Raw genomic sequence first — 15627 nt, forward strand, 5'->3', positions numbered from 1 at the left:
CTTGTTATATATGATTAAGTGGAATGATTAATTTAAAAAGAACAGAATGTAAGTGGTTTCCAGGCTATATAAAAATACAGGAATAGAAAGGAGGTGTACATAGCTAATGTCACCCAAAGCCACTGATGAAATAACTGTGATGTTCTGCTGCTGTGTAGGAGCTGGTGATACAATTCTACTAAGACAGCAGTCGTGATTTGTGTTGTGGGAATAACAGACATTCTGCCATTAACCTTTCCCCTTAGAACCTGGAGATGGTCAAAGTGAAGACAGGAGTTTGGATCCCCCAGTACCCATGTCATAGCTGGATGGGCATGCTGACCCAACCGTAATTTCACCATCACAGGGCAGGGATCACTAGGGCAAGTTAGCTAACAAGACCGCCTGGCAAGTTCTGGGTTTGATTGAGAGAACTTGCTTTAACGAATAAGGTGGAAGAGGGATGGATTCCTAACATCAACTTCAGGCTTCTACATGCGCGTGTGCGCGCGCGCGCACACACACACACACACACACACACACACACACATTTTTTTCTGTTGTTGATCATCTTCTGCAATGAAAGTCACTTTTATAGAAAAGCGAGACCCCCACATTGTGGGGAGGACTAAGATGCAGTTTTTTTGATAAGGCTGGAAGAACTTAGTAGGGGCTCACTCACTGCACATTCGCTGGGTTAATTCGCACTGTGTTTGAATTTGAAAAAGATGCTTAGATGAGCAGCCAGCTTTACCCTTAGTGATTTGCTTTGTGGTCGCCCCCCCCTTGGAAGGACCTTCCAGGGGGTCGGTGACTTGCACAGGGCCCGGGCTCCTCCTTGGGAGCCTCAGTCCTATCTGCCACTGCTCCTGCTGGTGCTTGGAGAACTGGAAAATTCCTGTCAGCTTTCTGGCATCCTGGTCCCTGTGAGTAGCTTCCCTTCCACACCTGCCTTCACACCTGCCTGGCTGTCTGCAGGCTCAGCAAGAAGCTCCAGTCCTTCAGTGAAGGTGGCTTGGTAGAAACTGCCCTTCCCAACAAGTCAGCACATTCTTGTGAGACAATGTCAAAGTGCCCCAGTTTGGGCAATGTGGCAAAGTTGAAAGACTCCTGCCATGAATGGTCTCTGACCAACAAGACCCTTGGGGTTATGGGTTTTCCTTATTTCTCTCCTTTCCTCTCTCCCTTCCCCTCCTTCTATTAACATTTTCTCAGGGAGTAGATGTACTTAGCACAGGTGAGGACTCCATGTCACTACTCAAGGACAAACCCCCCTGGGTTCTCTCTCATCTCCCAGTCCCCAGGCTGGCCATCCCAGCTGGCCATGGCCTGTAGCTGAAAGCCCACTGAGACCCTCCTGTCATTCTTGCTGTTCTCTACTCCCTAATGTTCATCTGTGCTGAATCTGCTCGCTCTCCTGTTTGTGCACCGTAAGCTGGTTCTCACCGCTTGTCTCTCTGATTCCCTCCAGGTCAAGGGACACAGCGCCTTAAACACCCACCTTCCCTCTTGTAACTGCATGATCCATGACACTATGGCTGTCTCACAATGCATTGCAATCCATTGCTATCCATTTTCAACTCTCATGTTCAGAGATTTGGGAGCACTCAGAAGCATTTTGTGAGCTCCGAGTCTTTCTATAGACTTGAAATGTTGACAATACCATGTAGGTTTAGCCTGTCTGTGCTCTTGTTCCTTAAACACAATGCTTCTCTGTTTTGGACATATGCCATCTCCATAGATTTCTCCAAGTTCTTCCTGATGGCCTGCAACACACACACACACACACAAACACACACACACACACACACACACACACACACACACACACAGGAATAGGCAAATGTCCAGTTGAAAGAATACTTACTTAGCATAATTTAAACACAGCCATTTTCCTGATGCTACTTCCATTTCAATATTTAAAAAATCAGAATGTTAAAAAAAACTCCATAGCAAGGCATCTGAATACTGGGCCAAGAGAGGTGTCCATGGTTTCACCATTGAACTTAAAGACAAGCTATTCTATTCAATCTGCAGCTGAGAAGTGTAAGCAGCAGATGAAGGTTCATATTGTCAGTATTATATAATCTTCACTAGCTCTTGCTGTTGTTCTGGACACATGGGTCTGATTTCTGAGAAACCATCTTTTCTCCTTCCCAGTAGTGGCAAATTTAATTTAATTTTCACTATACTATCTGTTGGCTTTATATATTTTTTAAAGTTTCACACACATACACAAATCCTACATACATTTCTTATTTAGGAAATTGGAGTGGCTATTTTTCAAATATGAACCAGATACCTTGTAATATTAAAATCTTAGATCATATTTATAGTAATGTGAATGATACTCCTGAAACTGACGTGGCATGGAACGTCTCATCTATTATTGAATTACTTTTCATCCAACAAAATATTTATCAGATGTAACTGGATACCCTAAGCCTTTTCTCTGCTAAACTAGCAAGTCTCAGACACATGCCCACACGGCCCCTCACCCCACGCACACACTGTTCTTAGTTTCCTAGTGTATCTTAACGGGTTAAGTGTTCACAGAGGAGTAATAGGATGAGCCACTGAAAACTGCCCGAACTGGAATTGTTTCGAGCTGTGCTTAAGTGTGCATGTCTTGCCCCACTCTTAGTGTATGTGTTTTGGGAGGACATGGTATTATGATGGTGCTTTAATAAATGTCTGCTGAACTGTATGGAATCCAGCAAAGAGGGGGATACAAATGGATTTGGATTCTGTAACTGTCATGTTGTAGTCCAGGGGAATGAAAACACTGAAATGTCCCCCTGCATGAGTATATTAGTCAGAATCCAGGATGCTGGGTTGCTGGACTGCACACTTATGTGAAATTGACCAGAATGCTTTTTTCATTCTTCTCCTCATCAGTGAGTGAGCATATAGGTACACACAGAGATGCCGGGAACAGATGAGGGACCACCTGCCTCTGTAGCCAGTATGCTCCTGACTAGCTAGACATCCTTCAGCTAGGATATTAAACTCTCAGGGCCTCCATTTCTCCAGCTCTTGACCAGGAACTCTAGAATGTACTTTCTGATATTGTGTAGGAGTCACGTGAAACAAGTCCTTTAAGGACTTGGTGTGGTGCCTTTTAATTGGAGTTTAGTATGTGGCAGTTGTTGCCGGTTTGTATTTGCTGTTATTAAAGTTATGTTTACACAAACCACACACAATTCCCACAGGAGTAGTTTTGGTGGTGGTGTTTCATTTTCGCGCAAGTAGAAACTCGAAGTTTTAATATCAACAAGGCATATTCACAAGGCATCCAGATTCCGTTCATTTAGGAAAACTATAGAAATTGGACTGTATACCAGGCACCAAGGAATGTCCTGGGAAATGGGCTGGCCACATATGGAAATCCCTCTCCTCACAGTAAGTGTGTCTTCTCTGAAGACCTCCATTTTGCCTGAACAGTGATTGCTACCTACCAGAGTTGGGAATCCCTGTTGCTGCTAGAGAGCATGTCACAGACGCCTTGCCTGTGGCTTCCCTGTGCATCAAGTAGTGTTTCAACCCAGTACCAGGGCATCGGCATGTGTGCTGTGCTCATCCCCAGCACTGTGGTGCACCGGTTTGTTCTTCTGTAGGACTAGCAGAGGTCAAGCGTACCATGCAGAAAGTCTTCTAAGCATCCTGGGTTGGATGTCTCACTGCTTACCAAGTGTAAGGTTGGAAATCTAATTTTGGCTTGGCTGTTGTGGTAATTTGATGGTTATAGAGGCAGAGACACTCTCTTTGTATCAAGCACAGGTGGCCCTGACCTTTAACTGTGTGCCACGATCTTTTCTATGAGACAGGAGTCACAGTTGCCCAAGCATGAGGATTAAAAGCATCCATGCTTAGGGGAAGGACACGTGAGACTCGGTGAGGGCTAACCAGCATTTTACAGTTTGTTTTTCTTATTAACAGTGCATTATTCTGATAGTCATTTTGATCACCTCTTGGGGTCAATATTTTCACTCCTTCTGCTTTGCCCATGTTAGACCCCTCTGTGTGGGATAAAACAGAACTATCTGTTTGCTTCAAACTTCTTGTGTGTTCCTTTCATATGTATAATGTATGTATTGCATTTGGGTATGTGTGTATGAAATATGTGCACACACACAAATATATAATATGCATATATTTGGACACACATACTTAGAATTTGCTATGATTGGAATGTTTCTATCCTTTATCCAAAATCCCAGTGTTCATGGGAATAGGACCAGAAGTCAGGGCTTTAGGATGTGAATGAGTTGCAGGGTGGAGTCTTCATGGAGTCCTCCCCCCTCCAAGGCTCATCGAACATACTGGAATAGGAGTGGGAAGATTGTAAGAGCTAGAAGTCAGGGAGGACAGGGCAGAAAGGTGTCTTCCGAATATGACAGAACCATTGCACCCAGGAACTCATAGTAGCTAAGGCTGCATGTAGAAGATGTGCCCAAGTCTAGCCAGTCAACAGCCCAGCATGGAAGAGGAGAGACGTGAATCCCTGCCTCTAGGTGAGCAATTATTGGCAGTTGATGGCTACTAGGGGAGGAGGAGTCAGTTTGCCTTAGGGGTGTGGTGCCTGGTAGTTTGTCCATGCTTATAGGCAGCACTCATTAGAATCAGTGTCTTATGAACACAGGCATGATGTTGAGATGGAGGCCTGGCAGTGGGGGGTGGAGGAGGGCTTGGAAGAACCAGAAGCAGGGAGTGGGAGGTAAATGTGATCTACCATGTATATGAAATTTTCAAAGAATACATAATTAAAACAATAATAAAAAGAAGTGGGAAAGAGATCCTTACCTCTCCTACCTTGTGGGGACACAGCAAAAAGGTGCCTTCCATATCCAAGTAACAGACCTCCTTAGACACCAAATCTACTGCACCTTGACCTTGAACTCAGCCTTCATGTTCATGGTGTTTCATTATGGCTGTTTGGATGCATTAAGATAGGGCTTTCATGAGCCTCCTCCCCACCTGCTTGATATAAAATGTGGGGTCTAGCTATACATTTTGCTTTTAACGGTATTCCTTGTAGTGGTTATATCTTGATGACACAGTCGCCTTCCATATGGAGTCTATTGAACTTTCACTTAGTGTCTGAAGGTTTATCCTTCCATGTTGGCCATGAAGAGTGAGTGATGCAGTCAGCACACTTGCCCAGTCTAGACTGATGCTTTGATTCCTATGGGGTGAGTTCCCAGGTGTGGGATTGCTAAGCCAGACTTTAAACTTTTAAAATGGCTTTTTATCATTCTAATGGATTGCAGTGAGAAGAGCCAAAAATCATGATAGAAACACTCGGAGTGAAGTTTTTAGATGTAAAAGCAGATGGTAATTAAGAGGACACACATTAAAGAGGGTAATTTGCACAACATTTCACAGTATTAATTGGTTTTAATGTCTCCAAGACTTTCAATTCCATTTTTCGAGGATGAGGAAGCAGGCAATGATTCCTGGGTTTTGGTCAGTCAGGTTGACTCACAGAACAGAGAGGGGCTTCTTTAATCCTGCTGGTTTGGGGGAAGAACAGAAAACAAAAAGTATCATCCCAAAGAAACCAAACACAAATGGAGACTGGCCAGTAGGATTGTTCAGTGAATGTGGGGCGGTGGGCAGGAGGGCCATAGTCAGTAGCACTGTTAGTTGTGGAGGATGGAATGCCAAGAGAGCATCATGAATCTCTGTATGTGCTGCTCAGGCACTATAGTGAAGGGATTACCCAACTAGTCTTGCCTTAGAGACTTCCTTTTTATTCAAAGTCCCCTGAAGTCCAGCTTTCTGAGTCAAGGGAGGGGGTCTTGGATGGTATCTGATAGAAGATAGATGAGTTTGTCCTTTGCCATGATTCACACATGAAAGGAACAGAGAGAGCTCTGAACAGTCTTGTTTGGATGGCAGTGGTCAGGACAAGTAGGTGAATGAAAAATAAACAAACAAACAAACAAACAAACAAACAAATAAATAAATAAATAAAAGGAAGGACATGACTGCTCCTAGGTATGGTAGAAGAGAAGGTTTCTTGTAGGTAAAAGGGAGAGCATAGCCAGAGGCAGGAACATCTGGGAAAGTCCAAAGTGAACATGGCCAGTCCGAGCTGGGCCATGTGATGAGAAGGGGAGGGAGAACAAGAGAGGAGCCCCTGACCAAGAGGGCAGCCAAGAGCATGAAGTGTAGACCAAAGAGAGAGTAGGGAACCAAAATGTCTGGATTACATAGGGAAGGGCAGCTCAGCCCCTGGGCTGGAGAAGTTTAGGATAGGGGGCTGGGTATGCCAGCCTTATCCTGGTAGGAATGCAGGGAGAACCTGGAGGCCAGGTCTGCTTTGATCTGTTAATAGGCACCTCAGTTAGCCATTTGTCCTGGATTTGAAGCCTAACAGTAGGCAAGGACCCAGGAGATGGCCTCCAGACCGGTTCTAGAAACACTCATTGGCCTTGTCAGACAAGTGAGTGGATTCTGTGTGAGTATACAGTGAGAAGATGACAGTCTAGCTTTCAGACCTTGGGTGGCTTCCTCATAGGACTTGATTATTGATGCCAAGTGACTCTTAGAGATGCTTCAGGGGCTGTCTTATAGATCATCTCTTTTTTTTTTTTTCAACATTTCACTGCAGGTTGGGGATATATGTTACCCCTCTTTGGGAGGTATACCATGCCGATTTCTGACTTTATAGGTGTTCTCAAAAATACTCTACACATGTCCATTTATTTCACTAGCACAAACTGAACATCTGTCATAGAGAATGCTAAGGACCAGAGTTCCAGATTTTGGTGCTATCTGGAGTTTGTACTTTTGGCATGGACCTTTCCACTTGAACATCTGACATAACACTAAAAAGAGGTGTGCCTCTTACAACATGAGAGATGTCAGGTTTCCAGGTTGTATTGTCACTGGTGTCCACGACTGGATTCCCCAAAGTATTAGTTAACAGTCAGTCATTGGTTTAAAAATTAACTTATTCTTGGTGTCATCAGCCCACTGGGGAATAAGTCTCCTGTGGGCCTATGCGCTTTGTGGAGGAGGGTTTGGATCATTGGGCATGGAGGACATTCACCTAGTTCTTCCCAGGAATTAATGTAATTTTGGTTCTAGACCAGGAAGACAACACTTGTAGAGATAATTTAGGAAATCCAGAGTCAGAGAGATGAACAATTTGACTGAAGCTGTGTGTACCCCATATCTGAATGTACCCAAAGCTGTGTTCTTTTCACACACATACTCATGGCTGTGGAGGAAAATGATAGAAGGAGGCAGAAGACTTTTGTTAAACTTCCAGGGTGGATTGGAGACTCATCCATCTTTGCTGAATGGTCTACTAAGGCAGGAAGTTCAATCATGAAACCCAGAAGGAGTGAAAACTAAAGTTCAGATTAAAAAAAAAAAAAACAAGTAAAACCCTAGTTATATGAAGACAGCATTCTTGGTCACTAAAACCTCGCTGTATTAAAGAACACAGCCAGACTTTACACTCTTCTCAGGCCCGGCAGGAACCTTGGCACACTCATCTGACTGTCTTCCTTGCTGGGTGAAGATAACTCACCTGGGTCTTGGGCTGTGCTTCCCATCTCTTCAGTCCCCAAGTCACTCTCCCTGCCTCTTCAGTCACTATTAAATGACCTCTAGATATCTCTTTGCTGCCTCGTATCACCATTAGGAGACATCTACACCGAGACATCCCTCAGTTCCTGTTTTTGATTAATATTTTATCAGCCACAAGAGGAAATGGTATTCTGTAGCAACACTAATTGAGCAGATGAGATGCTCTCGCTAGCTTAGGTTAAAACATACAGACCAGGCTGCAAATGCAGAGCCTGGGTGAGCCTTGGGATACTGAGTCCAGCATCAGCATCTCTAGTTGTGGGAGTTGTGGTAGAATGAAAGTCTGTTGCTGGTCCCAGCAGAAACCAAGCAAAATTCTTTTCTGAATAGTGTCTTAGAGCATAGTATTTGTGATTGATGATGATGATGGTGATGATGATGATGAATCTTTATAACGCCATATATAAACAGCAAGGAGCCTAAATATGAATTCCATAGTGTTTAATGTGTGCCACTGTGCATAAATTTGAAGTTATTTCAACAGGCAAGGGACTGGGTCCCCTGCAACACCCAGTTACTTAGACGTCAGCTCACCCTGCTGTTTATTGAAATGTTTCTGTAACAGAGGAAATTGAGTAGCTATCAGTTACCTTGCCATCGGTAGTTACTGAATCAAACATTTGGAGGGCTGAAGGTCATGGGCTTAGCTGCCACCCTACTCTGACTCTTGTGAATTTCAAATACATTCACTCTATATCTGGGTTGTGGGATTTTAATTCCCACCAGACTGGGGTGTGTGTGTGTGTGTGTGTGTGTGTGTGTGTGTGTGTGTGTTGTGGTGGTGTGGTGTTAATTCTGTCACTTTTATGCTCATGAAAAGACTTTATTTTCTACAATGTAGTACTGGCTGGATGGATGAAAATGGCTTCAGCACTTCCTAGGCAGACTCTGTTAGAAAGATGCGCTGTTACCCTCCTGATGTCCAGTGCAGGTTTCTGATTTATGAGGTGGTGAGCCTAGGGCAGGGGGACCAGCTGTTAACAGACTCCTTGCAGGAGGCCTGGGGCCTGGCGGGGGAGGGTCAGGGTACAGCCAGCAGAAGGAGCTGGGGATTCAGGAAATCCCAGGTAATAAGCCACAGAGGTGCTTTCCTCCATTGGTGTGTGGTGCATGCAGCTTAGCTCAAGCTCAATTCACATAGGGTTGTGTTTCTTGGGTGTCACTGGGAAGCCATCATTACATCGTGGCAATTCCAATTTGTACGGCTATCAAATCAACAGCAAATAATGCAAAAATGTCTCAGCCTGCAAAACATCCCTTCTTAATTCTCTCATGGGCTTGGGCCAATTCATGCCCTCCCTTGGTCTTGACACAGCTGCTGTTGTTATTAGCAGGCTTCTTACATTGTTGGTCGACTGGCATTGGAGCTATAGTGGGTACTTCTGTCTTTCGGTTGTTAGATATGGTCCCTCCCACAAGGCACTTAATTTTTAACCTTCTTCCATTAAAATCCAGCTTAATTTGTAAGATTTAATGAACCAGAAAGTTCATATTTGTCTTTTAACTGATGAATTATTAGCACCATGTAACGGATAATATTTAAAATGTAATAAAAGAAGTTTAAAATACCAGCTATTCAGTTTCTCGAGAAAATGCAGAGCCAAATGGCAAAGATTTTCCTGCAAGAAATAGCCATTATTATTATTATTATTATTATTATTATTATTATTATTATTATTTTATTTTTTTGGTCTGTATTGATTCCTGAAATAGACTGCAGTAGCTCAGTTTTGTAGGGAAGAGTGTCCTGGAAGTTGCCAACAATATGTTCTTTCATTGTCCTGTTTCTCAGGGACAATGGTGTCTCAGAGTAAATATTTATGTGGCTGATCTGAGCCTCCAGGTCTACATCTTCTCCCTCTTCTCTCTCCCTCTCTCTTCCCATTGGTCCTGGTTGTGATGACTCAGAATCATGGTGCCCTGACTAGCATCTCACCATGAGCTCTAGGGAGGTGCATGCTATTTTAGAAAGGGTCCGAGGAAAAGGTGTGATTCTTTTTCTTCTAAATGGAGATATAAAACTCACAGAGGCATGCTTTATCATTTGATTGGGACATTCTATTTTATGGCTGTGAAGCACATGTTCCATCCTATCTGCCACTGACATCCAGTAAGCAGCTCTGGCTTTTGTAATTTTGATGAAAGACTTTCAGCTTTGTCAAGAGGATTTCAGTGCAGGCACACACACAGCAGTGGTTGTTAACATGGCCTTGTTCACACTGGAGTAGAGGGTGGCGAGACCATCAATCCATAGTGGTGGAGGAGGAGGTGGGAAGAAAGAGGGCATCAGTGAGGGCTGATGGAGGGCCATTCTTGATGCTACCTGCCTCCCTTAGCCAGCTTTCAAGACTGCAGCTTTACACCCATCTGTACATCAAGGAGTATGGCATTCGTGAGCCATCATTCCTCCGGCTATCATGAAAGAGGACGTCAGTTCAAGGGTCTAAATGCAAGTGAATCCCCAGGAGGACACACTGATATAGGGATGTCCCAGCAAAGCCTGTTGGGTCCTATACCAGATCCATTGTCAACTGGAGATGAAGGGTTCAAGCCAGACTTCGGGAAGTCATTCTCACTTTTCCATGGGTTTCTACCCCAATCTAGGATGAGCAGTTCTGCTCCACTCCTCACCACTGATTTTCATCTCTGCTTTGGGTCCTCACTTGAGGCCTGGATCACAGTGAACAGTAGGCCCTGTCTGTGTCACCAGCTGAGGAAATGGCAGGGCTGTGGTTCACACACTGAACCCAGCATCTCCCCTCCTCCCAGAAAACAAGTCAAAAGGAGGAGAATGTGGCACCAGTGTTCCTGAGGTGAGGGCTGAGAAGGAAGGGCAGGCCTGGTACAGGGTGCCCGGCAGACAGACACAAGCAGCCAAGAACTTGCTTTGTAGCAAAGTTAGGAGAGGCAAAAGCACAAGTGATATTCTAAGCCCCAGGGTGGGTTCCACTGTCCTGCCTGACTCTAGTGAGCAAGCTCAGATTTAAACAAACAAGCATGAATTCCAACATGGCACCAGTTCATAAAGTGTGTCAGTGAATGGTCTCATACCACCACAGACCAGCCTTGGTGCTCAGAAAAGCTCACTGCCATAGTATGGTCACCAGGAACATTCCCTACCAATGTTATAAGAGGAAGAAAAAAAAAATTGAATGTTTAGTAGGAAAGCTATTGGTATCCAATGTAGCACACATCACACATTATATATATATATATATTGCAGAGTGACTTTACAAAAGATCTACACATGGACCTCTCTTTCTCTTGGAGTATTTGTTTTGTGTGAAAACACTTAAACATACAGGAGAACACACTGTGAGTGGATGGTTTAGAAAATACCTATACTTTATAGGAATGAGAGGCTCCATGCAACCAGGAGACAATTTTGAATCAACTCATTCTCCTTTGAACTTGATGCCCAAAGCATCTTTTCCATTTGGTTTCTGCCCCTTAATCACTTTTAACTATATCCAATTAGGTATGTTTCAGCCTTGTGGTGTCCCTTAACACATCCTTTTAAAGCAATACATGTGATGTCATTTGGTCTTTATGATAGCTTGGTATGAAAGTTATTTTGTCAAGGGGTTCTCAACTGGGTGATTTTGCCTTTTGGTTAATATTTGACTATACCTGGGGTAAGTAGGGACTAAGGGACAGAAGCCCCAGCCAGAATCCATTGGATGGAGGTCAAGGCTGTGATTTATTAATAACAACCCTGTACCCCTAAATGTCAGCAATGTCTGGGCTGGGGAGCTCTTTGGTGTTTGTGTCCTGGGACAGGTTGACATGGCTTGCAGCACAGCTCTGTGTCTCTTTCAACCTCGGTTACTGTGGGTAATTAGGAGAAATTAACAGTAGATTGATCTCACCCGTGCCCATCTCCAAAGCATTCAGGGTGCTAATTAGAGTGTTTTCTTGCCAGTGAAATCAAGGATCAGATTCCACGATTGATTCATGAACATTTTAAAATTAATGCCGCTATCATCATCCAAAGCTGTTGGTAAGTGGAGGTAGGAGACCTTCTGCTGTGGGATATTATGTTAACATTGCAGTAAACACACAGTAAACCCATTCATCTCAGGCTTAAGACTTTGTTGTTTCTTTTAAGAATGTCTTAGGAGCCTGTGGGCTTTTTTTTTTTTTTTAACATTCTTTGAAAGTTGTAATTTATTAATTTTTTTTAAAAATTGGCTTGTGAAAATGAGCTTTAGTTACTGCTTTGAGGAGAATGAAAAGAAAGAACTGCTTGTTTATCAGCAGCTGGATCTTGGGTTCTAAAAGTCAGGTCATGGGGAACTTGGAGTTCCTAGACACCAGGCTTTCTCACACACCAGACGAGGGGTCAGCGACTCAGAGAGGAATGTTCCATATGTGCATTTTTATTGCATCAGTGATGTTGAGTGACCCTCTCAGGCATGTCCTCACATAACCTGGTAGAGTCTAGCTATCCTACCAAAGTATTTGGCTGTGGCCCTTGAGTCCCCTTTGTCTTTTTAAATTTTTTTTTAATTTTGCTTGTTTAGGTTTCTATGGCCTCCATTGTGGTGACTCCTCATTGCTTAGACAAACACCTGACAGGATCTGTCCAGAGGAGGGAAATTTCATTTCGGTTTATGGTTTCATCCTAATATAGTGTGTGGAGTGAGGTGGCAGTTGGGAGAGTTCATGACCATGTGATATGTAGTGGACACACCTTGTATCTTAGTAGACCAGGTAGCAGGGAGCTCTGGATAGAGTGACCTGTGGATATGAACTCCAAGGGCTCCATCTTAGGAAGGAACTTGGCTGTAACAGGGATGGTGGCCTACTTGCAAGCAGACCTTGGCCTTTTAAGTTGTGACTTTTTCAAAATTGTATGTTTTGGGACAATGCCTTGCCTATCATGCCCTGCTCACTATCTATCCTCTTTTCCTTACATACTGGGGATCAAACCTGAGGCCTTGTGTGTATTCGGAAATGCTCTACCACTGAGCTGTGTCTGCAGAGCCCCCTCTTAAACTTTTTAAGGCAGGGTCTCAATTACTAGATGGCCCTTGATCTCACTCTGTAGCCCAGTCAGGCCTTGAGTTTGGTCCTCCTGCCTCAGCCTCCTGAGTTGTTGTGGTTACGGGCCTGTACCACATGGTGCTTGGTACCTTAAAGCCTGTGGACCTCCAGGTTATGTGTGTGGTAGAGTTCATGGAGCTCCTTGATGCTTCTTCTGCTATTATCTCTTTCATAAATCGACTTCCTGTACCAGGACTGGAGGCTGGGGATACGTACCAGATCTCTTTGGTGAGAGAGTGTCATCTAATGGTCCTGCCTCTCGCAGCAGAGATAAGTGATGCATGGTGGGGACCATAGCTAGGTTAGGGCTCCCTGACCCAAGAGACAATTAGATGGGAATCAGCCTGCTTTGTCTTCTCTGTCTCTGCACTGCAGCTCCAACTACTTGCTTTAATTGGGCTGAGGCTGATCATAAGATTTGGTTTCTGGAGGGAGTCAGAAGAATGTGATGTGTGCTACCCTGCTGACCTTGAACACTCCTGCCAAATAGGCCACTGCCCTGAAATAGGGAGAAAAGGCCACATTTACACACTGTACCAATAAGATTTTGTTTTGTATCCTATGCCATTGACCTCTGAAATTATTGTTTAAAGGATGCCTATGTAGGCTCATGTTTTTATACTACTAAATGAGGGAGATCAGGAAGCCAGTGGTCTCTATCCCAAGATGCACTCAGGAATTCCAAAATCTCTGTTTCCACTGGAATCAGGAAAAGGCTAGAGAGAATCGACTCTACTGCTTTATCGATGTACTGATGCAAGGAAGTTTCTGGAGCCCAGCTTCCCTAGGTATAAAGCAGAGATGATTCTCCAAAGTAAGCTGCTGTGGGCCAGTGTTTTCAGACCCTCCAAGAGGCCATGACCTGCCTTGAGGTCATTGGAGGAGATGGCTACCAGGCAGCCTCTGAATGCAGCTTTGTCTACTGACCCACACGTACCTTGCTTCAAGCCTGCTTTCATGTGGACCTGTGACGTGGAGCAGTCACTTGATTGTCTTTGCCGTGGCTTCCTCCTGCCCTTTCATGTCCCATGGCAGATGGGGCTGTGCCCAGGGCTACTAGAGTCTTCCATGAGGGCTCAGGATGGAGTCATGCAACCTCACATGCAGAAACTAAGCATAGAGATGTTCCCATGCAGCTGTCTGAGTTGGGGGTCTCTGAGGCCCATAGTCATGGTGGGAAGGGAGAAGAACCCTCCATGCACTTGCTTATATGGATTATCATTCTCCTTCATTCCCATGCATCTAATCATAGATCTCAAATAAACAATTTTAAAGTCACGTATTAAACATTTAGAATTTCGATTGCCCCCTCCCCATTTCTCTCTTCCATTCTCCTTCCTTCTGTAGTTGCATCTGTCTATTCTCTGCCCATTCATCTGTTGTCTGACTTAATCCTTAGAACTAACCAATGATATACAATGTGTATTTCTGGTGGTAGGTAAAGGCTAAGGAGGATGGGCAATACATCCTCCAAAATGTCTCCTAAGTGTATGAGGGGAGAGAGGCTCGTTTTCTTTTTCTTTTTTTAATATAGTATTGTATTAATTCTTTGATAATTCCATACACACACCGTATTTTGATCATATCACCCCCGTTCCTCCTAGTTCCACCTCCACCTTTTTCAATTTTATGTCTTGTTTGTTTGTTTGTTTAAATAACCCACCAAGTTCAACTTGTGCTGCCCATGTACTCATGGGAGGCCATCCACCAGAGTATGGTAGGACTTCTACTCTCTCCCACATCAGCCATCAACTGGGAATAGTCCTCAGCTAGGGTAGGGAGCTCATGGTCCCCTCCCCTCTCCTTGCTGGAGTATTGCCTGGTTTGGTCTTGTGCTGGTCTCGTGCAGGCAGCCCACAGCCTCTGTGAGCCCATGACAGCAGCAGGTCCCGGCCTGTTCGGAACGCAGTATTTTGAGGAGTTCGTTTTTCTCACTCACTCTTAATCTCTTAATAGTGATTCCTGCTGCCTTTCAATTCAGAAAAACAACGCACTCGTTTTTTTCCACCCTTCTCGCCACTGTTTTGTGATTGATCTTTTTCTCTGACATCTTGCAATCCAGTTGTCCCCACTGCCATGTTCATCCTTACATTTCAAGTGGAAATCAGTCCACTTTTGAAAACTCACCTGGTGGCAGAGATGGGGTGGGTGGGTGGGGGTTGTTAAATTATGTTGTTGTTATAACTCTGTCAAGCACTGGAGTAAAATTCTTGGACCTCCCTCCCACAGTTCCAGGAAGGGTAGACCGGGCATCCTGGCTGGATGCTGGGGAAGCGAGAGGGTGTAACTGATGCCTGCCGTCTGGATTTGGTAGGCAAGTGATCCCAAAGGGCCAGAATCCCCTGCCTGTGTTGGAGGCATGCCCTTGGCCTTGGCCTTGGGAGGAAGGTCGGTGCATGCTAGTTGGGCCTGCTTTCCCATTACAGCAGCTTTGGCCTATCTCTCCAGAGGCCTGCTGATAATCAGTAAATGAAATTCACCTTGCCGCCATTTCCCGAGGTCTGAAAGATGAGGGCTGAGTTACAGGGCAAATCACAATCACTGTCTTTCTCAACCTTGGAGTTCCAAGCTGAGAAAATGGGGAGGGGAGGGATTATTTTATTTGGGAGAACACATTCAAGTTTGGCAGTTACCTGAAAGAAAATTAAGTTCCTGATTGCAAGTCCCTCCTCTGGCCTTCTGAAGAAGATAGATCGTAATCTTTAATTAATCTATCACTCACACCAAAAAAAAAAAAAAAAAGGTGGGAGAGGAGTAAGAATGGAGGGGTGTTGGTATCAATTTATTTTGGGTGGCCAATGTTACTTTGGGAAGTGCAAGTGGCAATGTATAGGCCCTGCTCTGAAGATTCTATGCCTGCCATTTGTTGCAGATTTTAATTTGTTGCTGAGACCTAACTGGCTGCCTGGTGTGCAAGTTGGGGCTGGGTGGCTGCCCGTGGCCATGGGTTTTCCTGCTGTAATGAAGATGGAATGGCTGTAAGGGTGACCTTTCTTTGCC

At 44.4% G+C, this 15627-nt stretch overlaps 1 protein-coding gene across 1 annotated transcript in view; it reads left to right on the plus strand.

Annotated features, from left to right (window-relative positions):
• Positions 1–15627, plus strand: part of Wwox (WW domain containing oxidoreductase) — a 934838-nt gene that overhangs the window by 366505 nt on the left and 552706 nt on the right. The window lies entirely within an intron of this gene.

Source organism: Onychomys torridus, chromosome 5 (assembly GCF_903995425.1).
Source record: "Onychomys torridus chromosome 5, mOncTor1.1, whole genome shotgun sequence".
Lineage (NCBI taxonomy): Eukaryota > Metazoa > Chordata > Mammalia > Rodentia > Cricetidae > Onychomys > Onychomys torridus.